The sequence below is a fragment of the Rana temporaria genome, chromosome 1, assembly GCF_905171775.1.
Source record: "Rana temporaria chromosome 1, aRanTem1.1, whole genome shotgun sequence".
Classification (NCBI taxonomy): domain Eukaryota; kingdom Metazoa; phylum Chordata; class Amphibia; order Anura; family Ranidae; genus Rana; species Rana temporaria.
This window is the reverse complement of record NC_053489.1, coordinates 25,237,302-25,261,906: the sequence shown is the minus strand read 5'-3', so window position 1 is coordinate 25,261,906 and position 24,605 is coordinate 25,237,302. Positions and strand designations below refer to the sequence as shown.

Genomic DNA, 24,605 nt, shown 5'->3' with positions numbered 1-24,605 from the left:
ATGTGTCCCATGATGTGTCCTGCTGTGCGCCCCATGTCCTGATGTGTGCCCCATGCTTTGCTGTGTGCTCCATGTCCTGATGTGTGCCCAGTGCGCCCCATGTCCTGATATGTGTCCCATGATGTGTCCTGCTGTGCGCCCCATGTCCTGATGTGTGCCCCATGCTTTGCTGTGTGCTCCATGTCCTGATGTGTGCCCAGTGCGCCCCATGCCCTGATTTGTGTCCCATGATGTGCCCTGCTGTGTGCCCCATGTCCTGATGTGTGCCCCATTGCCACTCTGTGTGCCTAGGGGGACCACATTTCCAAACTATTATTCAGGGACACCCTCCCTTCCCAAAAATCAGCTTGTGCTGCAACGAATCACAGCACAGTGATTGGACACAAGAGGCGGGATTTATGTTGTATCCAATCACAAGCAGGGGGCGAGGACTGTGCTCCTCCAGGCATTCCTGGCCAGGACAAGTACTGTCAGTGAGTAAAGTGGTGATGTGGCGGCCATCAGATTGGCCCGGGGGGGGGCCCCCCTATGGTGGATGTGTCAGTTTCATTCCGGGACACTGTATTGTCCTGGAATATATGTGCCCGGGACAGACCTGCAAAATGCGGGACTGTCCCGGGCTATCCGGGACACGTGGTCACCTGTGCCCCATGCCCTGCTGTGTGCCCTGTGCTCTGATGTGTGCCCAGTACCCCGCTGTGTGCCCCGTGCCCTGATGTGTGCCCAGTACCCCACTGTGTGCCCCGAGCCCTGATGTGTGCCCAGTACCCCGCTGTGTGTCCCGTGCCCTGATGTGTGCCCAGTACCCCACTGTGTGCCCAGTACACCGATGTGTGCCCTGATGTGTGTTCCCAGTACCCCGCTGTGTGCCCCGTGCCCTGATGTGTGCCCAGTACCCTGATGTGTGCCCCGAGCCCTGATGTGTGCCCAGTACCCCGCTGTGTGCCCCGTGCCCTGATGTGTGCCCAGTACCCCGCTGTGTGCCCAGTACCCCGATGTGTGCCCTGATGTGTGTGCCCAGTACCCCGTGCCCTGATGTGTGTGCCCAGTACCCTGCTGTGTGTCCCGTGCCCTGATGTGTGCCATGTACCCTGCTGTGTGCCCCGTGCCCTGATGTGTGCCCAGTACCCTGCTGTGTGTCCCGTGCCCTGATGTGTGCCCAGTACCATGCTGTGTGTCCCGTGCCCTGATGTGTGCCCAGTTGACAGCCATGGTCAGCGCCAAGCGTCACCTCCCTGAAATGAGTTTTTGCAGGTTGGGATGTTGTATTAGTGTGTACCCCACTTTACCATAATTTTCCTTTACTCATGTCAGCATACCCAGCGTCCTATCACGACTGGGTAGGCGTTGGGAAGGTGACCCTGTGGGGTCAAGGGTCGGATGAAGACCTGTGGCGCACCGTCATGAGGAAGGGAACATTACGGTAAGCGTCAGGTCACAATTTCTATAATCTCAGCAGAGAAATATGGCTTTTTTCTTTCATAGCAGCAGACATTTTATTATAAAAATAATCAATGGTATGAATATTGGCTTCTTGGGTGTTTATCTAGACTTGTAATTCACAATAAAGCTTTTTGAAAGGAAAAGAAAAAAAAAAAAGATCAATGAGAGGTTCTCTTTAGTTGGCATAGCACCAAAACCGCTGTCGCCTGGCAACAGGGTCTGGGTCACATGACGTCGCCCGACCAACCAGCCAGAGCGCTAACGGTAAAGGTTCGGCCAATCGGCAGAGGCGCGTGAAACTGGTTTCTTGAATTAAAAAAACTAGACTAAGCCCGCCCACGGGGGATGACTGACAGATCTGGGACGGCTGGGAGGCCGCCGCCAGCTGATTGGTGGAGGTTCGCCCAATGGGTAATGGCGCTGGGGGCTGAGGCGTGTGTAAGTGTGAGAGAGAGAGCGGTGCGGGGGCGGGTTTCCCGTGACATCACGGCGGCTGCTGCTAGTTGCCGGTTACACCGGCTCCCGCTCGGAGTTAGGATTCAGTTGGGCGCTGAGTGAGGAGGCAGCCGCGCGGCCGACAGGTAGGAGAGCTGGTGTGGCTCTGCGCATGCGTGACGTGTCCCCACTGTATTGTACGCCGGCTCATCTGCATATCATTACCTGTCATCCCCCCAATGTGCCCTTGTGAGTGTGTGTGTCACCCTGTGTGAGGGGACCGGGGCCCCCAGAGGGACATGGACTGCCTGGGGTCAGTGTGGTGCCTCAGGGCTGCACTCTTCATATGGGAAAGTGATAGTCCTGGTAGGGTTGCCATAAGTTACAACCAACTTGGAAAGTATCTAGAATTTGTATTATTAATTTATATTATGATTTATAATGTTATAATTATTGGGTATGAATTGTATCCTTCATGGAGAGGTTCCTCGTTACTCCTATGGGGGGGATCTTCCGATAGTCCTTGTACTGGGACCATCAAAGTACTGGGACCATCAAAGGGGTCTCGAATATTGCTGGCACCCAATGAAGGAGGATCGTTGAAGGTGATGGACGGAAAACACGGGATGCCCCATGTTAAAAGCGGCATCCCATGTCCATTCCCCTTTTCCAAAACTTTATGTGCTGCCCCCCCCATGTTCTTCATCCCATCACCTTCAACGTTCCTCCTTCGTTGGGTGCTGGTAATATTCAAGACCCCCTTTGATGATCTCCTTACGTGTACAGAGGTCCTCATAGTCTTCCAAACGACACCCCCCCCACCCCTATAATGCCCTTCCCTTGTCATGTCTGAGGCTGGTGACAACCTGGACACCCTCTACCCCGGATACCTTCAACCATTGTAACCAGAACCCTATTGGGGAAAAAAGTGGACCCTTCATATGTGCTTTGGGGTCAGTTCTATGTGGACACGTTTTACCTATGATATCAGAACTCTTGTGTGTTATTGGTGACCCCCAAATGTGTTTTTACCTCCGGACCCCCTATATCTGCACCATGGGGTGTTATACTCAGGGGACCCTCAATGCTTGGCCCATCCCTTGTGATTTTGGCTGCCTTCCCAGCTTTTACATGGGTGCTCCTGGCATGATTTGCCCCTCCATGACTGGTCAGTTCTAGGTGGACATGCTTCACCTATGATGTCAGAACCCTTGTGTGGTATTGGTGACCCCCAAATGTGTTTTACCTCTGGACCCCCTATATCTGCACATTGGGGTGTTATACTCAGGGGACCCTCAATGCTTGCCTCATCCCTTGTGATTTTGGCTGCCTTCCCAGCTTTTGCATGGGTGCTCCTGCCCCTGGCATGGTTTGCCCCTCTGACTGGTTATGCTGGACATTCCATGGTGACTTATGGAGGAGCCCCCTTATCATCTGTCCTTCCCTTCATACTTCTGCCTTTCTAGCTTTTCCTAGGGTGCTTCTGCCTTCTCCTGCTGATCACCTCCATGACTGGCTATGCTGGACATTCCATGGTGTCTTATGGAGGAGCCCCCTTATCTGTCCTTCCATTCATACTTCTGCCCAGATATAGCTGCCCTTCCTAGGGTGCTTCTGCCTTCTCCTGCTGATCACCTCCATGACTGGCTATGCTGGACATTCCATGGTGTCTTATGGAGGAGCCCCCTTATCTAGCCTTGCCTTCATACTTCAACCCAGATATAACCCTTCTCTAACGGCTGCCCCCTAGCTTTTTTCTAGGGTGCGTCTGCCTTCCTACTGCTGATCTCCTGCATGGCATGATTTGCCCCTCCATGATTGGTTATGCTGGATATTCCATTGTGTCTTTTGGAGGAGCCCCCTTATCCGTCCTTCCCTTCTTCATACTTCAGCCCAGATATAACCCTTCTACAATAGCTGCCTTCCTAGCTTTTTCTTGGGTGCTTCTGCCTTCCTACTGCTGATCACCTCCATGGCACGATCTGCCCCTCTATGGCTGGCTAGGCTGGACATTCCATGGTGTCTTATGGAGGAGCCCCCTTATCTGTCCTTCCCTTCATACTTCTCTCTGGATATAGCCCTTCTATAATATCTGCCCCCAGCTTTTTTTCTATGGTGCTTCTGCCTTTCTACTGCCGATCACCTCCATGGCATTAACTATGGGTGGCTAGGCTGGACATTCCATGGTGTCTTTATGGAGGAGCCCCCTTATCTGTCCTTCCCTTCATGCTTCTGCCTGGATATAACCCTTCTATAATAACTGCCCCCAGTTTTTTTTTCCTAGGGTTCTTCTGTTTTCCTACTGTTGACCCCCTCCATGACATTATCTGCCTCTCTAACTGGCTATGCTGGACATTCCATTGTGTCTTATGGAGGAGCCCCCTTATCTGTCCTTTCCATTCATAGGTCTTCCCGGATATAGATCTTCTATAATAGCTGCCCCCCAGCTTTTTCTAGGGTGCTCCTGCCTTTCTACTGTTGATCCCATCCATGGCATGATCTGCTCCTCTATGGCTGGCTATGCTGGACATTTTATTGTATCTTATGGCTGAGCCCCCTTATATTACCTTAATCCCCCAGATCCCCCTTGTTACTCTCTTACTTTGCCTTTCATACTTCTGTACTGACCTGCCCCCTATATAATGGCTACCCTTCCAGCTTCCATGGGTGCTTCTGCCCTCTTAGTTTTGCTCACCCCCCTGCCCCTCCACCGCTGGCTATGCTGTACATTTTATCATGTCTTATGGCAAATTACGTCAGTCCCCAGATGCCTCTTCTTACCCTCTGACTTTGCCCTTTCTACTTCTGCCCTGTTCCCTATATAATGGCTACCCTCTCATATTTTCCAAGGGTTCTTTTGCCCCCCTCAACCACTGGACCACCCCCATGGCATATTCTACCCTTATATGGCTGACTATAATGGGCATTCTATTGTGTCTTCTGGCAGAACCTCCTCTTACATCTTCAGTCCTTCAATCTCCCCTATCACCCTCTGTCCCTGACCTTTATTATTCTGCCCTGACTTAACCCTTGTATAATGGCTGTCCTCTCAGCTTTTCCTTGGGTGCTCTTGTCCTCCCTCCACTGGGCAGTCTTATGGACCCAGACCCCCTTATTTAGGCTCTTCTGCCTGGCCTAAACTCTTTATAATGGCCACCTCCACAAATTTACCAAAGGTGCTCCTGCCTCAACACCGCTGGCGCAACTCCATGGCATGATCTGCCCATCCACACTTGGCTATGTTGAACATTGTATGGTGTGTTATGGCAGAGCCCCCTTATGTTACCCATGGACCCCCAATGGTAAAGCCCCTGTATTGCCCATGGACTCCCAGTGGCAGAATTCCTATATTACCCATGGACCCCCAATGGCAGAGCCCCTATATTATCCATGGACTCCCAGTGACAGAATTCCAATATTACCCATTGACCCCAATGGCAAAGCCCTTATATTATCCATGGACTCCCAGTGACAGAATTCCGATATTATCCATTGACCCCAATGGAAAAGCCCCTATATTACCCATGGACTCCCAGTGGCAGAATTCCTATATTATCCATTGACCCCAATGAAAAAGCCCCTATATTACCCATTGACCCCAATGGAAAAGCCCCTATATTACCCATGGACTCCCAGTGGCAGAATTCCTATATTACCCATTGACCCCAATGAAAAAGCCCCTATATTACCCATTGACCCCAGTGGCAAAGCCCTTATATTATCCATGGACTCCCAGTGGCAGAATTCCAATATTATCCATTGACCACAATGGCAGAGCCCCTCTATTACCCATGGACCCCCAATGGCAGAGCCCCTCTATTACCCATGGACCCCCAATGGCAAAGCCCCTCTATTACCAATGGACCCCCAATCCTCCTTTATCACATTCTGTCCAAACCCTTTATTCTTGTGCCCTGGTCTGACCCCTCCATAATTTGCTGCCCAGTGACAGAAGCCTCCAGTACCCTCTGGGTCAACCCCCCTGCCTCAATAGTCTGACAACTGACAGCTCAGCTGCCCCATGTGACTGGCAGTTCATGTATGATGAAATATTCTCACTGTTTCTTCACCTCTTGCTGATCCGGCATCTTCACTTTGCACGTTGTGTTCTTATCGGGTGTCAATAGATATTACCCTGATGGAACCCTACAGCTTTGGTTGCTCTTTGGGCTTGGACTATGCCAGAGGATCTAATTTAGAGAGAGCCCAGAAACCCTTCCAAACTGTAGCTTGGCATTAATAATGGGGAAACTGGGTGACTATAGGGCAATGCCCTACCTTCCTCCTTCGTGATGGACTCTCCGGCAGTCTGTGAACATCGGTGTGGACCCTGGCATGGTGGGGGTTTGCAGGAACTACAATGGTTGCCTGTATCTGTTCCTCGAAGAAGGCTAAATCCTCCACTCTTACAGATTTAACCCTCACGATAAATCATTTGCACGTTGAAGCCTCTGCTGCTGGCTTACATGATATATGGGTCTGCCTAAAGGGGAATTGTGCTTTGCCCGTTCTAGGTCAGCGCCCCCCTGTCTTGTCTCAGTGCCCAGGAACAATGGCACCCTGGTTGAGCTGCGCCTTGGGGCAACGAATGGTGTGATTTATCGCTTTCTCCTGCTTCGCTGCCTCACCCTCCAACATGTCCTCAGCTTGGAGTTCATGCTTGGTAACGTGACAGGCTCGTACCAGGCTTCATTGATGGAGAAAGCCGGCATCGCTGCCATGGTACCAAGCTGCCCTTTGAGCAATCAGGAGTAGGAAATGATTGCAGCCATCAAGCCCTGGTATACCCTCTAGTCAAACATAATGGAAATTGGGACAATGGCATTCATGGGGGGGGGGGGGGCATGATGTAATGCTTCTGGATCTAGGTGGGTGTCGGTTAACCCTTTGGGCGCAAGGTTTCAATGAGGGTCTCAAATTGGGGAGGAACAGACCGGCGTGGGCAGAACAACCTGTCTGGATGGTTTTGGCGTTAATGGCAAGAATCGGCTGCCCGTTCCAAGCAGTCTGTTCTCCAGCTGGGTGAGCTTTCCTTATTGGGTCTCGAGCAGCCTGTGCTATCCAGATTGTCGGTGGCTTGGGGAGGGTGTAAGGGGCCAATTTAGTCTGGCACTAATTAATGCTTTTCGTGATTGGCGCTGGAAGAGGGGCGCTCTGTTCTTGACACGCACAGTAATACAAGCCCTAGAAAAATGCACAATGACATGGAGAAGCTTCCTGCAATCCTTCCCAGCTGAGATCCTGCGGCTGGTGTGTCCTATATCCATCCCCGGAATGTGCTTCCTCCTCCCTCCTCCTCCTCCTCCTCCTCTGCAATTCCCAGAATCCCAGCTCGGGAAAAAAATCCATGTGTTTTCCCTGCTGCTTAGTTGTGTTGATGAGTACAAACATGCAACAAAATAAGTCCTCGCTGGTCAGTCCGTGACCTCCGCCATTATGGAACTTCAAGCCTGGATCAGGCTGGGTTCACACTACGGTTTTCCCGTCCGTCAGCCGCATACGATTTATATGAAAAACCGTATGCGGCTGAAACGGACGGGAACGTATGGAACCGCACATATGTGCGTTTTCCATTGACATTAATGTTAAAGGAAAACGTATGCGGTTGCCATGGTTGAACACGGTTTTGCGTACGTTTAAAAAACGTTTTGCCAGCAAATCGTACGCACCCGGATGCATCTGAGTGCATACGATTTGCAATGCATTCTCTATCTATACGTTTTCCCGTCCGTGCCCGTACGTTTTCAATACTGAAATCGTATGCGGCTGACGGACGGGAAAACCGTAGTGTGAACCCAGCCTCAGTCTAGTTGGGATTTCTGACCACCACCAACAACTTAACCACTTGCTTACTGGGCACTTAGACCCCAGCCCCCCCCCCCCCCCCCCCTCCTGCCCAGACCAATTTTCAGCTTTCAGAGCTCTCACTCTTTGAATGACAATACAATACTGTACCCAAATTAAATTGTTGTTTATTTTTTCCCCACAAATGGAGCTTTCTTTTGGTGGTATTTGATTACCTCTGCGGTTTTAATTTTTTGTTTAAAAAAACAAAACAAAAAAAAAAACGAATTATAAATAAATACAAAACATATTTTGTTATAAAATTTTGCAAACGGGTAATTTTTCTCCTTCATTGATGTACGCTGATTAGGCTGCACTGAAGGGCACTGGTAGGTGAGACTGATAGGCAGCACTGCTAGGTGGCACTGATGAGACACTGACTGGCACCACTGGTGGGTATCGATAGGTGGCAGTTAGGGTTGTCCCGATACCACTTTTTTTAGGACTGAGTACAAGTACCGATACTTTTATGTACTCGCCGATACCGAATACCAATACTTTTTTTTTTTTTTTTTTTTAAATGTCCCCCCACATATGTGCAGCCATGTCCCCCCACATATGTGCAGCCATGTCCCCCCACATATGTGCAGCCATGTCCCCCCACATATGTGCAGCCATGTCCCCCCACATATGTGCAGCCATGTCCCCCCACATATGTGCAGCCATGTCCCCCCACATATGTGCAGCCATGTCCCCCCACATATGTGCAGCCATGTCCCCCCACATATGTGCAGCCATGTCCCCCCACATATACGCAGCCATGTCCCCCCACATATACGCAGCCATGTCCCCCCACATATTGCAGCCATGTCCCCCCACATGCAGCCATTTCCCCCGTACCTAAATGATGCCACCGCCACGTTGATCACCGCACGGGGAACATTACAGTCAGCTTTCGTTTGAATAAGCTGTTTTCCCTGCCGCGCTGTGTATAGACACTCCCCCTTGCTCGCGATTGGACAGATCCGTCCAATCCTGAGCAAGGGGGAGTGTCTATGTGCGGCGGGGAAAACAGCTATTCAAACGAAAGCTGACTCTAATGTTCCCCGCGCGGTGATTAACGTGGTGGCGGCTTTGCGATATACGCCGGGGGGGGGGGTGGCAAGTATTCTATTTAGGCATCGGGGGTATTTGCGGGAGTACAAGTACTCCCGCAAATACTCGGTATCGGTCCCGATATCGGTATCGGGACAACCCTAGTGGCAGTGATGGGCACTGATAGGTGGCACTTTATTTTACTGTGGGCACTGGCAGGCGGTACTGGTGGGCACTAATGAGGCTGATGCTCCCCTTCCACTGGGGACCGATGTCCTCACACAAGAACCGGTGGTCGGCTTTTTTTTTCTCCTCACGCTTATCAGCGTGAGGGAAAAAAAAACTGTTACCGAGCTTTGTTTACATCACGTGATCAGCTGTCATTGGCTGACAGCTAATCACATGGCCCCTTACTCGGATTTGTGATCACCTGAGTCTCATTGACTCGGTGATCACAGCGCGCGTCCTGCAGGGGGCGCGTGCAAAAGGGAGGACGTCTATTGACGGCCTGCCGGCATTTGGGGTCCGCGCTGTAGCCGTCATTCGGCTATAGCATGGACGCAAAGTGGTTAAAGGACCAGTTCATCCCAACAGGAGGTTCAGTTATGAGATGGCGTCTAATCGATTCCTATTTACCTTCTGGATCCTAATATTGGTTGGGAATGCTACTGCTGAGACCCAGCTGCCATAATTCCACTCTATCCGAACCCCGTGAGCAAAAAAATATTTGGGTTGGCCGCCTGTCCAGTAAAATCACCCAAGTCCAAAACCACAAAAACGGAGGGGGAGCAGCATCACCAGCTAATGATTTCCACGCTTCCTTAGCGCTTAGTCATAGCTAACATATTGGCACCCACAGCTGGATTTTTGGCCACCCCTCCAATTGCATGCTTGAATTGACATGTAATGGGGAATGCAGCAGGGATGGTGGGAACTCTTCATAATGGGCACAGCAGGTGTATAGAGAAGGGAACTAAGCACATGGATGGTAGGAGCCCCTCCTAATAGGCACATTGGGTGTACAGACCTGGGAACTCAGCAAATGACTGGTGAGAACCCCTCATAATGGGAACAGCAGGTGTACAGACCTCGGAACTTATCACAGGGATGTTGGGGACCCCTCATATTGTGCACAGCAGGTGTACAGACCTGGAAACACAGTACAGGGATGGTGGGAACCCCTCATAATGGGCACAGTAGGTGTACAGGCCCGAGAACTCAGCCCAGGGATGGTGGGAACCCCTCCTAACGGGCACAGCGGGTGTACAGACCCAGGAACTCGGCAAAAGGATAGTGGGAACCCCTTATAATGGGCACAACAGGTGTACAGACCTGGTAACACAGCACAGGGATGGTGGGAACCCCTCATAATGGGCACAACCGGTGTACAGACCTGGCCACTCGGTACAGGAATGTTGGGAACCCCTCCATAATAGGCACAGTAGGCATACAGAGCTGGGAACTTGGCACAAAGATGGTGGGAACCCCTCATAATGGGCACAGCAGGTATACAGACCTTGGAACTCAGTATAGGGATGGTGAGAACCCCTCATAATGGGCACAGCAGATGTACAGACCTGGGAACTTGGGTACTTACCAGTGCCTGGAGTCAACACTGACTCCCCACAGCCGCTTCTTCTTACCATTGTGGTGGGCCATCTTGGATATGGAAGTCAGCTGTGACTTCTGGAGAAATCACGGCCGGGTCCCCATTGCACATGTGCGAGATCGAGCGGCGAGGTAGGACTGGTCTTGCTGCCTCGTGCGACATGTCCCAGGAGGCTACTTGCAGGGAGTGTGCATAAACGAGTACACTAAAGGACTGCCTGTACTGCAGACAGGCGGCCAGTGCAGGCAAAGCAATGTACTGTTATGTCTCTGCCTGCTTTCCAAGTTTAGGGCACAGCGGGAGTCTGTCAGCAGGTCCCAGCCAATGATTCATGGCTGGGACCTGCTGATCAGCTGCGTCTAATCACAGCCCAGAGCTCTGTGTTGACAATCAACACAGAGGGAACGAACTATGTTTTCCTTCTCCGATAAGAAACACAGATCATTAGTAAAAAGCAGCACGTATTACACATTGTTAGGCACACGTTTAACCCTTTGATCACGCCTAGATATTAACCCCTTCCCAGCCAGTGTCATTAGTACAGTGACAGTGTATAGTATTGGCACTGATCACTGTATTGGTGTCACTGGTAATGTCAGTGTCGGATTGTCCGCTGCACTATTACAGCCCTTTTATAATTTGCTAATTACCGCCATTAGCGGTATTTAAAAAAAATAATAATTCCAATACAGAGAGACGCCAGCGGGAGTGTTCAGGCTTGCAGTACAGTTCATGGTTTGTATACGGAATGCACCGGGGTTCAGGGCTCAGGATAAATGCCGTGGTGCCCGCTATTTTATATATTGCTTTTGCGTATATTACTTTCACCTTTAAAAAAAAAAATAGAAAAAAAAATCAGTTTTCGTCTAAATGCATATTTTAACTAAGCTGTGTCTGTCTACAAATCGTCATCGGCGGTAAACTTCCAACCACCCCCCCCCCCCCCCCCCCCAGCAGATTGCAGCATTTTTCATTCACGTCGATTGTATTCAGACAGCTTGTAGCGGGCAGACTGGCACTTCTCATCGGTGACTCACTCAGCCATCATTTGCTGCAAATAGCAAAAATCCCCGGCCTTCCGCTTTTCCCTAATCGGGATGTATTGCCAGCTGATGGGTCTCGTGTTTTGTCACATGGAGGGAGGAGAGACCTCTGCACAGTGACGGATGGAGCTTAAAGCACAACTGGCATCAGATCGTTGTTCATACTCTGTGCGCGTGTGTGTGTGTGTGCTCAGTAATGTGTCCGTGTTCTGTCCCCGCCAACACATTTCCCTCTCTACACAACATGCAAATAAGCCTGACTGAGTGTCATTTTGAAGCTTTATTAACAAAACAGGGTGGGGTGAAACTATTGGGGTAAAAAAAAAACTGAGTATAGTAGTACCTTGGATTACGAGCGTAATCCGTTCCAGAAGCATGCTTGTAATCCAAAGTACTTGTATATCAAAGCGAGTTTCCCATAGGAATCAATGGAAACTCTGATAATTCGTTCCGCAGTGGCTGCTGGTATATGCAGTACCACATGTGGCCAGAGGTGCGGGGGCGCCGGTGTATGCAGTACTGTATGTGGCCAGAGTTGCATGAGTGTACGCAGTACTGCATGTGGCCAGAGGTGCGGGGGCGCCGGTGTATGCAGTACCGTATGTGGCCAGAGTTGCATGAGTGTACGCAGTACCGCATGTGGCCAGAGGTGCGGGGGCGCCAGTGTATGCAGTACTGTATGTGGCCAGAGTTGCATGAGTGTACGCAGTACCGCATGTGGCCAGAGGTGCGGGGGCGCCGGTGTATGCAATACTGTATGTGGCCAGAGTTGCATGAGTGTACGCAGTACCGCATGTGGCCAGAGGTGCGGGGGCGCTGGTGTATGCAGTACCGCATGAGCAACTACAGACCACCAAGGCTCTGAGGAAAGGGGTACGCCCCTGAAACGCGTCAGCCATACCACCGGGCAGATACTACTTGATCCGAGTTGTCACCGTGTTCTTCTGGCGTTGCTGCGTACCAGCTGTATTGTTTGTCAAAGCGCGTTTTACAACTCATTTTGTGAGTATAACCATTGTTTTAATACATTTAATAAAACCCTTTTATACGGTATCGCACTAGGTCGGTGCGCCCTCCTTTCTTTTCTCTTTTTTTTTTTTTTTTTTTTTAAGCCTCATGAATTCCCATGATTCTGAGGAGGGCTGCAAGACCGTTGACTATACCCTGTAATTGGACCACGTTACCCTATAGCAGGAAATACCAGAGCGCAGGAGAATTTTCTGTTTGCAGTACCACATGTGGCCAGAGGTGTGGGTGTGCTGGTGTATGCAGTACTGCTTGTGGCCAGAGGTGCGGGGGCGCTGGTGTATGCAGTACCGCATGTGGCCAGAGGTGCGGGGGCGCTGGTGTATGCAGTACCGCATGTGGCCAGAGGTGCAAGGGCGCAGAGTGTATGCAGTACCGCTTGTGGCCAGAGGTGCGAGGGCGCCGGTGTATGCAGTACCGCTTGTGGCCAGAGGTGCGTGGGCGCCAGTGTATGCAGTACCGCTTGTGGCCAGAGGTGCGTGGGCGCCAGTGTATGCAGTACCGCATGTGGCAAGAGGTGCGGGGGTGCCAGTGTATGCAGTACTGTTTGGCCAGAGTTGCATGAGTGTTGGTGTATGCAGTACCGCATGTGGCCAGAGGTGCGAGGGCGCCGGTGTATGCAGTACTGCATGTGGCCAGAGGTGCGGGGGCGCCGGTGTATGCAGTACTGCATGTGGCCAGAGGTGCGGGGGCGCCGGTGTATGCAGTACCGCATGTGGCCAGAGGTGCAAGGGCGCAGAGTGTATGCAGTACCGCTTGTGGCCAGAGGTGCGAGGGCGCCGGTGTATGCAGTACCGCTTGTGGCCAGAGGTGCGTGGGCGCCAGTGTATGCAGTACCGCTTGTGGCCAGAGGTGCGTGGGCGCCAGTGTATGCAGTACCGCATGTGGCAAGAGGTGCGGGGGTGCCAGTGTATGCAGTACTGTTTGGCCAGAGTTGCATGAGTGTTGGTGTATGCAGTACCGCATGTGGCCAGAGGTGCGAGGGCGCCGGTGTATGCAGTACCGCATGTGGCCAGAGGTGCGGGGGCGCCGGTGTATGCAGTACCGCATGTGGCCAGAGGTGCGGGGGCGCCGGTGTATGCAGTACTGCATGTGGCCAGAGGTGCGGGGGCGCCGGTGTATGCAGTACCGCATGTGGCCAGAGGTGCGGGGGCGCCGGAGACACTCGTGCACCTCTGGCCACACACGGCACTGCACACCCCAGCGGCTTGAATCTTGAGAGACAACGCTCGCAAAGCGAGTCAGGATTTGTTTTTTTTAAATGGCTCGTATTGTAAAATGCTCGTAAACTGCGTTACTCGTAACCCCAGGTTTCGCTGTACGTATAATCCATATATGAAATATAATATACAGAAATACATTGAATAAGCTAGGCTGTAGGGAATGATAAGTAATTCTCTCTGGCGATGCTGCGTTTTATGGGATGCAAGTTTTGGTGCAACATTTCCTCTCATAGCTTGTTCCTTCTTTCAGGCTCTAAGAATGGAGTGTGAGCTCCCAGGATGCCCCTGTTGACTTTTCTTCGACTGAAAGCTAATGGGAACTTTTATTAAAGCTGAACAGTTTCTAGTTTTCTGCAAAACAGTAAATGTTAGCGGTTCCATCTAGTGGTCAAATTTGATATTGCAGGTCGAACCTGGGGGATCCCCAATGAATTCTTTTAAAGGGGGTTGTAAACCCCTGAGGTTTTTCACCTTAATGCCATCCAGTGCAACCTGCCAGTGCCAATAAGTGCCACCTGCCAATTAGTGCCTTCTGCTGGTGCCATCTTCCAGTGCCACGAGCCAGTGCCACCAAAAAAAAAAAAAATCGGCCGCATAAATCGGCATCATATGTCGGCCATCGGCCGCCCTGATTTCTAAATATCGGCCAGAGAAAAACCCATATCGGTCTACCTCTAGTCCTGATTGTATAGATTGATAGCAGCGCAGCCATTGGCTCCCGCAAATCCAAAGACCTGGGGGGGCGGGCAGAATCCTGCTGTCTGTGTCAATGGACGCAGCGGCAGGACACGGGAGCGCGCTCGCACGAGTGCCCCGAGGGAGAACGGGGCACTAGAGAAGAGGAGGAGCCAGGAGCATCGCTGAGGGACCCCAGAAGAGGAGGATCGCGACCACTCTGTGCAAAATCAATGCACAGAGGAGGCAAGTATGAAGTTTGTCGTTTTTTTGTGGGGAGGGGGCGGTTGCTTGTTATAATCCCAAGGCCAGTCCCAGGACTGGGCAAAGCAACGAGCCAATCCCATGAGCTGGATATTTGATCGCTGCTGCCATGGTAACAGAGATAGAACATTGGAATTTGGTAGCGGTATCATTCGCAACTAGCGGTTTTCCTTTAAACCGCGGCGGGGGGGGGGGGGGGGGGGGCGCTGCGTTGGCTGGGCCGGAGTCACGTTCCCAGCTGCGCTCCCCTGATTCATCGCATTAATAAATGCGGGTTCTTGGAGAGAAGAGTTCCGGCACGCTGAGATACAAGTACAGTTACATCACGCCGCAAAGCCTGGGAGGAGGGGCCTGCCGATTGTTCTGCGCAGACATTTCCCCGGAATGTTATTAATAGACGCCTAACAAGTGCGATACGTACTGTACACGCCGCTCACCGCCTGACACATGACAGAGACATTCCAGGAATTACCTCCGTGGCAGGCTGGATGTGTCAGCTGCTGCTGCTGCTGGGGGGAGGCGGAGGCTCTCCGGTTTCCAGGCTTTTCTGGCCAAAGAGGGAAAAATCTGGAAATTCGCTCCTCGGACTCCGGGGGTCACATGTCTCCCCAATAAAAGGGTAGTGCTAGGATTTCAGATTTAATGCTGAAGTTTAACCACTTCGGCCCTGGAAGACTTTACCCCCCCCCCCCCCCCCCTTCCTGACCAGAGCACTTTTTACAATTCGGCACTGTGTCGCTTTAACTAACTCTCAGCCTTGCAATGCCTCATGGGACTTGTAGTTCCACAACAGCTGGAGGGTCGCCAGTTTGAGACCAGTCCCATCATGCCACTTGTCTGTGGCAGTCACGCTTGTAACTCTCAGCCTTGCAATGCCTCATGGGACTTGTAGTTATGCAAAAAAGCTGGAGGGTCGCCAGTTTGAGACCAGTCCTATCATGCCACTTGTCTGTGGGAGTCATGCTTGTAACTAGGGTTGTCCCGGGACCGATTCCGAGTATTTGCGGGAGTACCCGTACTCCGGCAAATACCCCCGATACCGAAATAGAATACTAACCCCCCCGCCACCCGCGAAGTTACGCCGCATCCCCGCTGCCGCCGACTGGTTAATACGCGCGGGGAACATCACAGCTTTTATTTGAATAGCTGTAATGATTCGCACCACGTATAGACACTCCCCCTTGCTCAGGTGAACTGACCAATCCCGAGCAAGGGGGAGTGTCTATACGCAGCGTGGCGCGAATCATTACAGCTATTCAAATGATGGCTGTAATGTTCCCCGCGCGTATTAAGCAGTCGGCGGCAGCGGGATGCAGGGGGGGGGGAGACATGGCTGGATATGGGGGGGGGGGGGGGGAGACATGGCTGGATATGGGGGGGGGGGGGAGACATGGCTGGATATGGGGGGGGAGACATGGCTGGATATGGGGGGGGGGAGACATGGCTGGATATGGGGGGGGGGGGGAGACATGGCTGGATATGGGGGGGGGGGGAGACATGGCTGGATATGGGGGGGGGGGAGACATGGCTGGATATGGGGGGGGGGGGAGACATGGCTGGATATGGGGGGGGGGGGAGACATGGCTGGATATGGGGGGGGGGAGACATGGCTGGATATGGGGGGGGGAGACATGGCTGGATATGGGGGGGGGGAGACATGGCTGGATATGGGGGGGGGGGGAGACATGGCTGGATATGGGGGGGGGGGGAGACATGGCTGGATATGGGGGGGGGGGGGAGGCATGGCTGGATATGGGGGGGGGAGACATGGCTGGATATGGGGGGGGGAGACATGGCTGGATAGGGGGGGGGGGGGAGACATGGCTGGATATGGGGGGGGGAGACATGGCTGGATATGGGGGGGGGAGACATGGCTGGATATGGGGGGGGGGAGACATGGCTGGATATGGGGGGGGAGACATGGCTGGATATGGGGGGGGGAGACATGGCTGGATATGGGGGGGGGGAGACATGGCTGGATATGGGGGGGGGACATGGCTGGATATGGGGGGGGGAGACATGGCTGGATATGGGGGGGGGGAGACATGGCTGGATATGGGGGGGGGGAGACATGGCTGGATATGGGGGGGGGGGAGACATGGCTGGATATGGGGGGGGGGAGACATGGCTGGATATGGGGGGGGGAGACATGGCTGGATATGGGGGGGGGGGGAGACATGGCTGGATATGGGGGGGGGGGAGACATGGCTGGATATGGGGGGGGGGACATGGCTGGATATGGGGGGGGGGAGACATGGCTGCATATGGGGGGGGGGAGACATGGCTGGATATGGGGGGGGACATGGCTGCATTTGTGGGGGGGACATGGCTGCATTTGTGGGGGGACATGGCTGCATTTGGGGGCACATTTAAAAAAAAAAAGTATCGGTATTCGGTATCGGCGAGTACTCGAAAAAAAGTATCGGTACTTGTACTCGGTCCTAAAAGAGTGGTATCGGGACAACCCTACTTGTAACTCTCAGCCTTGCAATGCCTCATGGGACTTGTAGTTATGCAAAAAAGCTGAAGTGCTGCCAGTTTGAGACCTCTGTTTTAGACCCAGTGAGGTCATAAAAACAGGTGACGTGTTTCAGCCTATAAGGCCTTAATCATACTGGTTATGACTAAGGCCTTATAGGCTGAAACGCGTCGCCTGTTTTTATTTGCGTTTGTTCACTGTAGCTTGTCAATAAAGATTTTTTTTTTTAAAGAGCAACGACCGGAGTGCGGATCATTTTTTCCTCATTACTCTACTCGGCCTGTGACTGTGGATCGAGTACCGGGAGCTCTGCTATCTATGTGGTGTATGGGTAGTAGCACTGACTTTTCTGTTTATACTTGGGAGGAGTTATGTAAACACCAGAATACCTTGATGGGCGGGTGTCAGTCTGGAGGAGTGGGCGTTCCTAGGCAGGCTGTATTTGCATAGGTAACGCCCACATGTGATGCTGAGCCTCCCATGATTGAAATAACTGAAATCCAATGAATGGAAGGGGGCGGGGCCAGGGACAGCGAGGCTTAGGAGGAAAGCACTAGATCAGGGGCAGGCAACATGGGGGGGGGGGGGGGGCTCCAGCTGTTGCAGAACTACAAGTCCCATCATGCCTCTGGGGAGTAATTGTAACTGCCAGCCTTTGCAATGCCTCATGGGAAATGTAGTTCCTACAACAGCTGGGAGGGCCCCAGGTTGCCTACCCCTGCAGGAAATGACGCGGGGCTCTGTTTGACTTGCTGCAACTTCTGATGTACATTGTGAGAAGCTCGCAGTGTGCAGTGAAATAAAAGTAAGCCTTTTCAATACACTTTCCGGGGGGGCCCCCACCTGCCTGCATTGCATAGAGATGCAGGAATGGGAGAGAGGGACCAGGAAAGGCAGATTAAACTGTCTGCATTGCATAGAGAAGCACAGGGACCCGGCGATGAAGTCGTTGGGTCTAAAAAGAGGAATGTTTAGAAATCGGAAAGGTTTTATATATAAATGTCATTATCCTTTTGATGGGGGGGGGGGGGGGAGGCAAATTATAAGCAGATTAAATGTCATGTACAGAAGAGTCAATCGGTAAACCCTGCGAGCAAAAGAGCGTTCCGCTTTACACAAAGCACTCGGCGTGACAGCGGGCCACATACCGCGGAGAACATTGGCAGCCTTCAAACCATGCCGTACCGCCACCCACACAGCTCACCGCCGGTACATACTGTACCCGGCGCAGAGACACCGAGTGCACTGGGACATTAACCCTTTACCTGCCATTCCCTAAGGGAGGGGGAGGGGGGCACAATCATCAGACAAAGCTGCCTTCCGTTATATCGCAGCACGCCATTTCGAAGGACAAGGATTAAAACTGCGACTAAATGAGGAGCTCTGCAGATGGATGGCAGTGAGATTCTGTCGGTGTACCAATCATGATTGGTCCTAGGTGGGCATAAATGGAGCTGTCAATAACAGCTCAATGTAATCGATTTTTCCACTCGGTGGCTGCTCCTCACAAAGAAAAGGTTCAATTCAGTTGAAATTGGTTAGATCCGATCTATACTTCTCTCAATATGACTTGTTATTGATCATTTCGTCTGACGAAAGATGCAATTTTCTCTTTTGAATAATCCATTGCATGCATTGATCGTATGGCACTATGTTGGGGCGCAATTTAGAGCCGTGTTACTTACCGGATTTCCAGTAAAGTCGGTGTCTTGGATTGTAGGGGGGCCTAGTCTGAAGTCTGGGTGGAGGGTGTGTGGACCTGCCTTCGGGGGGGGGGGGGGGGGTCTCTCTCTCTTTAGGAGAGCCCCTAACTTAGTACTCATTGGTCAGCCTCGGCTGACCATGTTGAGCGGTGTCCACCATGCCTCTTGACTAGGTGGACCTGAGTGTGCCATGGCCCTCCCATCCAGGGCGGTTAGGGATGGGTTCTTCTTCGGGATGCATTTTTTCTGTGTTTTTGTTTTTCGCACTGCAGAAGGGGAAGAAAAAAGTGTTCTGCATGGGCTGGAGTGAGTAAAGAGGGCGACAACACTTTCCAAAGCCTGCAGTTCTGTAGAGCATTGGTCCCAAACCTGCCTCCTTTTTTGGAGAACATCACTACATTGGTGACACCCATCTTTTTTTTTTTTCTCCCCCTCATGGTAGGCCAACTGGATAACCCTCCTTACTGCTGCACCCAGTATAAAGATTTGCTTTGCCCATTTCCTTGTGGGGTGGTGGGGATCTTGCCATAATTTGCTTTGCCCAGTTCCTTGTGGGGTGGTGGGATCTCGCCATAATGTGCTTTGCCCAGTTCCTTGTGGGGTGGTGGAGATCTCGCCATAATGTGCTTTGCCCAGTTCCTTGTGGGGTGGTGGAGATCTCGCCATAATGTGCTTTGCCCAGTTCCTTGTGGGGTGGTGGAGATCTCGCCATAATTTGCTTTGCCCAGTTCCTTGTGGGGTGCTGGGGATCTCGCCATAATGTGCTTTTCCCAGTTCCTTGTGGGGATCTCGCCATGTGCTTTGCCTAGTTTCTTGTGGGGATCTTGCCATAATGTGCTTTGCCCAGTTCCTTGTGGGGTGCTGGGGATCTCGCCATAATGTGCTTTTCCCAGTTCCTTGTGGGGATCTCGCCATGTGCTTTGCCTAGTTTCTTGTGGGGATCTTGCCATAATGTGCTTTGCCCAGTTCCTTGTGGGGTGGTGGGGATCTTGCCATAATGTGCTCTGCCCAGTTCTTTGTGGGGTTGGTGGGGATCTCGCCATAATGTGCCAGGATGCACAACTGCTTGCTCTAAGCTTATATATATATTTTTTGTGTGTGTATTTCTCAACAGTCTTTGTAAACTCTCTTCAGACTGTAAGTGGTCAACTTTTTTGATATGGTGGCCTTAAGCACGGCCCCTGATATTACCAGTGGGCCACACTTAATATCTAGTGGATGAAATGCTACAGAAAGCTGTCAATGACCGTAGGCATACAACAGGAGACGGTCAGAGACTACATACATTCTACGGGAGACGGTCAGAGACTGGAGACCTGTTTGGCGGGAGACGCTCAGAGACTGGAGACCTGTTTGGCGGGAGACGCTCAGAGACTGGAGACCTGTTTGGCGGGAGACGCTCAGAGACTGGAGACCTGTTGCGGGAGACGCTCAGAGACTGGAATCGTAATTTCTTGGGTCCATACAATAAGTGCCAAAGGGCCACCAGGGCAATAAAGTTTAAAAATCCCAGAAGACCTGCAGTTTCTCAGATTCAACAACTAACACATATGCCACTAACAGCCATCCCACCATCAACATTGCATAGATCACTCATTTTCTGAATTCTAATATTCAATTGGACAATTGAGCTGCAACCACAGGATTCAGTTTTTGTCTTAACAAGCACCTAAAGTAGCAGTAGATATTGATGGTTTGAGTTGTGATGTCACCGGCGACATCAGTTTCCTGTAGCAGTATCATGAATGTTCCCGCTGAAAAGAAGTTGAGTTCCCTTCCCCTGGCTGATGTACGTGGGAAGAAACTCTCGCCTTAACTTCACGCTACAGAAAAACTAATTAACACAAGTTTAAAAGCAAATTAAATCCCCCGAGCAGATGTAGCCATTCGAAAACAACGTTATTAGCGGATAATTAAAGCTAACTGAGCATGGACAGCCACAGTTCCTTGTGGGGTGGTGGGGATCTCGCCATGTGCTTTGCCTATTTTTTTGTGGGGTGGTGGGGATCTCGCCATGTGCTTTGCCCAGTTCCTTGTGGGGTGGTGGGGATCTTGCCATGTGCTTTGCCTAGTTTTTTGTGGGGTGGTGGGGATCTCGCCATGTGCTTTGCCCAGTTCCTTGTGGGGTGGTGGGGATCTCGCCATAATGTGCTTTGCCCAGTTCCTTGTGGGGTGGTGGGGATCTCGCCATAATTTGCTTTGCCCAGTTCCTTGTGGGGTGGTGGGGATCTCGCCATAATTTGCTTTGCCCAGTTCCTTGTGGGGTGGTGGGGATCTCGCCATGTGCTTTGCCTAGTTTTTTGTGGGGTGGTGGGGATCTCGCCATGTGCTTTGCCCAGTTCCTTGTGGGGTGGTGGGGATCTCGCCATAATGTGCTTTGCCCAGTTCCTTGTGTGGTGGTGGGGATCTCGCCATAATGTGCTCAGCCCAGTTCCTTGAGGGGTGGTGGGGATCTCGCCATAATTTGCTTTGCCCAGTTCCTTGTGGGGTGGTGGGGATCTTGCCATAATTTGCTTTGCCCAGTTCCTTGTGGGGTGGTGGGGATCTTGCCATAATTTGCTTTGCCCAGTTCCTTGTGGGGTGGTGGGGATCTCGCCATGTGCTTTGCCCAGTTCCTTGTGGGGTGGTGGGGATCTCGCCATAATGTGCTTTGCCCAGTTCCTTGTGGGGTGGTGGGGATCTCGCCATAATGTGCTTTGCCCAGTTCCTTGTGGGGTGGTGGGGATCTCGCCATAATGTGCTTTGCCTAGTTCCTTGTAGGGATCTCACCATAATGTGCTTTGCCCAGTTCCTTGTAGGGATCTCTCCATAATGTGCCAGGATGCACAACTGCTTGCTTTTTTTATTTTTTTGTGTGTGTGTTTCTCACCAGCCTTTGTAAACTCTCTGCAGTCTGTAAGTGGTCAACTTTTTTGATATGGTGGCCTTAAGCACGGCCCCTGATATTACCAGTGGGCCACACTTAATATCTAATGGATGAAATGCTACAGAAAGCTGTCAATGACCGTAGGCATACAACAGGAGATGGTCAAAGACTACGTGCATTTTACGGGAGACGGTCAGAGACTGGAGACCTGTTTGGCGGGAGACGGTCAGAGACTGGAGACCTGTTTGGCGGGAGACGGTCAGAGACTGGAGACCTGTTTGGCGGGAGACGGTCAGAGACTGGAGACCTGTTTGGCGGGAGACGGTCAGAGACTGGAGACCTGTTTGGCGGGAGACGGTCAGAGACTGGAGACCTGTTTGGCGGGAGACGGTCAGAGACTGGAGACCTGTTTGGCGGGAGACGGTCAGAGACTGGAGACCTGTTTGGCGGGAGACGGTCAGAGACTGGAGACCTGTTTGGCGGGAGACGGTCAGAGACTGGAGACCTGTTTGGCGGGAGACGGTCAGAGACTGGAGACCTGTTTGGCGGGAGACGCTCAGAGACTGGAGACCTGTTTGGCGGGAGACGCTCAGAGACTGGAGACCTGTTTGGCGGGAGACGCTCAGAGACTGGAGACCTGTTTGGCGGGAGACGCTCAGAGACTGGAGACCTGTTTGGCGGGAGACGGTCAGAGACTGGAGACCTGTTTGGCGGGAGACGGTCAGAGACTGGAGTTGTAATTTCTTGGGTCCATACAATAAGTGTCAAAGGGCCACCAGAGCAATAAAGTTTAAAAATCTCAGACCTGCAGCTTCTCAGATTCAACAAACTAAACATATGCCACTAACGGCCATCCCACCGTCAACATTGCATAGATCACTCATTTTCTGAATTCTAATATTCAATTGGACAATTGAGCTGCAACCACAGGATTCAGTTTTTGTCTTAAGCACCTAAAGTAGCAGTAGATATTGATGGTTTGAGTTGTGATGTCACCGATGACATCAGTTTCCTGTAGCAGTATCATGAATGTTCCCGCTGAAGAAGTTGAGTTCCCTTCCCCTGGCTGATGTACGTGGGAAGAAACTCTCGCCTTAACTTCACGCTACAGAAAAACGAATTGACACAAGTTTAAAAGCAAATGAAATCCCCCGAGCAGATGTAGCCATTCGAAAACTCAACGTTATTAGCGGATAATTAAAGCTAACTGAGCATGGACAGCCATTAAGTGATGCAGCTTCCGCTAATAACTGAATGCAGTGTGGGGAAATTTTCTGCTAAGTGCCTGACAGACAGCCAAAGCCAATGGAAAGCAGTTTATTCTCATCCAGCTCAGATTTTTCACAAACTCCATTTTCAAAAGTGCTATAGAAATATATTATTTTTGTCGAAAATGTGACACTAATTTGAATTGGGATGGTGCTGTGTGCGGCCATTGTCACTAATAAGGGGCAGATTGTCATCTGTCTGCTCTGGAGAGAGGAGCACAGTGCTGACATTGTTGCCTTTTCCCCAGTTCACGGTGATCAGCCTCTGCTGAGTTGGTCATTTCCATTCACTCAGCCACAGGAGTGAGGTCGCCGTTCTTCCCGATCTCCGTCTAGAACATTCCCGCATACTCTGTCCAACAACCAGCTCAGTGTGTACAGCATGCTATTATCCCTCAACCACTCACCGCTGCAATACTGCCTTTAAAGGGAAGCTGTTCTGTATTCTCTGGAAGTATTCGCTGGGTCCTGTTAGTGAACCATCTACCCGATTTCCCCCATCGGGAAAACCAATAATGGGGCAGCACTATTCCTCCCAGGAACACCAATAATTAGCAGCACTATTCCTCCCGGGAACACCAATAATGGGGCAGCACTCTTCCTCCCGGCAACACCAATAATGGGGCAGCACTATTCCTCCCGGCAACACCAATAATTAGCAGCACTATTCCTCCCGGCAACACCAATAATGGGGCAGCACTATTCCTCCCGGCAACACAATAATGGGGCAGCACTATTCCTCCCGGCAACACCAATAATGGGGCAGCACTATTCCTCCCGGCAACACCAATAATTAGCAGCACTATTCCTCCCGGCAACACCAATAATGGGGCAGCACTATTCCTCCCGGCAACACCAATAATTAGCAGCACTATTCCTCCCGGGAACACCAATAATGGGGCAGCACTATTCCTCCCGGCAACACCAATAATTAGCAGCACTATTCCTCCCGGGAACACCAATAATGGGGCAGCACTATTCCTCCCGGGAACACCAATAATTAGCAGCACTATTCCTCCCGGCAACACCAATAATGGGGCAGCCCTATTCCTCCCGGCAACACCAATAATTAGCAGCACTATTCCTCCCAGGAACACCAATAATGGGGCAGCCCTATTCCTCCCGGCAACACCAATAATTAGCAGCACTATTCCTCCCAGGAACACCAATAATGGGGCAGCCCTATTCCTCCCGGCAACACCAATAATTAGCAGCACTATTCCTCCCGGCAACACCAATAATGGAACAGCACTATTCCTCCCGGCAACACCAATAATTAGCAGCACTATTCCTCCCAGGAACACCAATAATGGGGCAGCACTATTCCTCCCGGCAACACCAATAATGGGACAGGACTATTCCTCCCAGGAACACCAATAATGGGGCAGCACTATTCCTCCCGGCAACACCAATAATGGGGCAGCACTATTCCTCCCGGCAACACAAATAATGGGGCAGCCCTATTCCTCCCGGCAACACCAATAATGGGGCAGCCCTATTCCTCCCGGCAACACCAATAATGGGGCAGCACTATTCTTCCTGGGAACACCAATGGGGCAGCCCTATTCCTCCCGGCAACACCAATAATGGGGGCAGCCCTATTCTTCCTGGGAACACCAATGGGGCACTATTTCCCCCCCCCCCCCCAGAAAAAACAATGAGGCACTACACCCCCCCCCCCATCCTCCCAGA

The 24,605-nt window shown here is 51.6% G+C and overlaps 1 protein-coding gene across 2 annotated transcripts in view; it reads left to right on the top strand.

Annotated features, from left to right (window-relative positions):
• Positions 1 to 1,887: 1,887 nt before the first annotated feature.
• The window catches only part of DNAJB5 (DnaJ heat shock protein family (Hsp40) member B5), a 55,749-nt gene continuing 33,031 nt past the window's right edge, over positions 1,888 to 24,605 (top strand). For both annotated transcript variants that reach the window (XM_040336024.1, XM_040336023.1), the window contains exon 1: positions 1,888 to 2,024. The gene's annotated coding sequence lies outside the window, so the exon portion shown is untranslated. The remainder of the gene's footprint in view (positions 2,025 to 24,605) is intronic.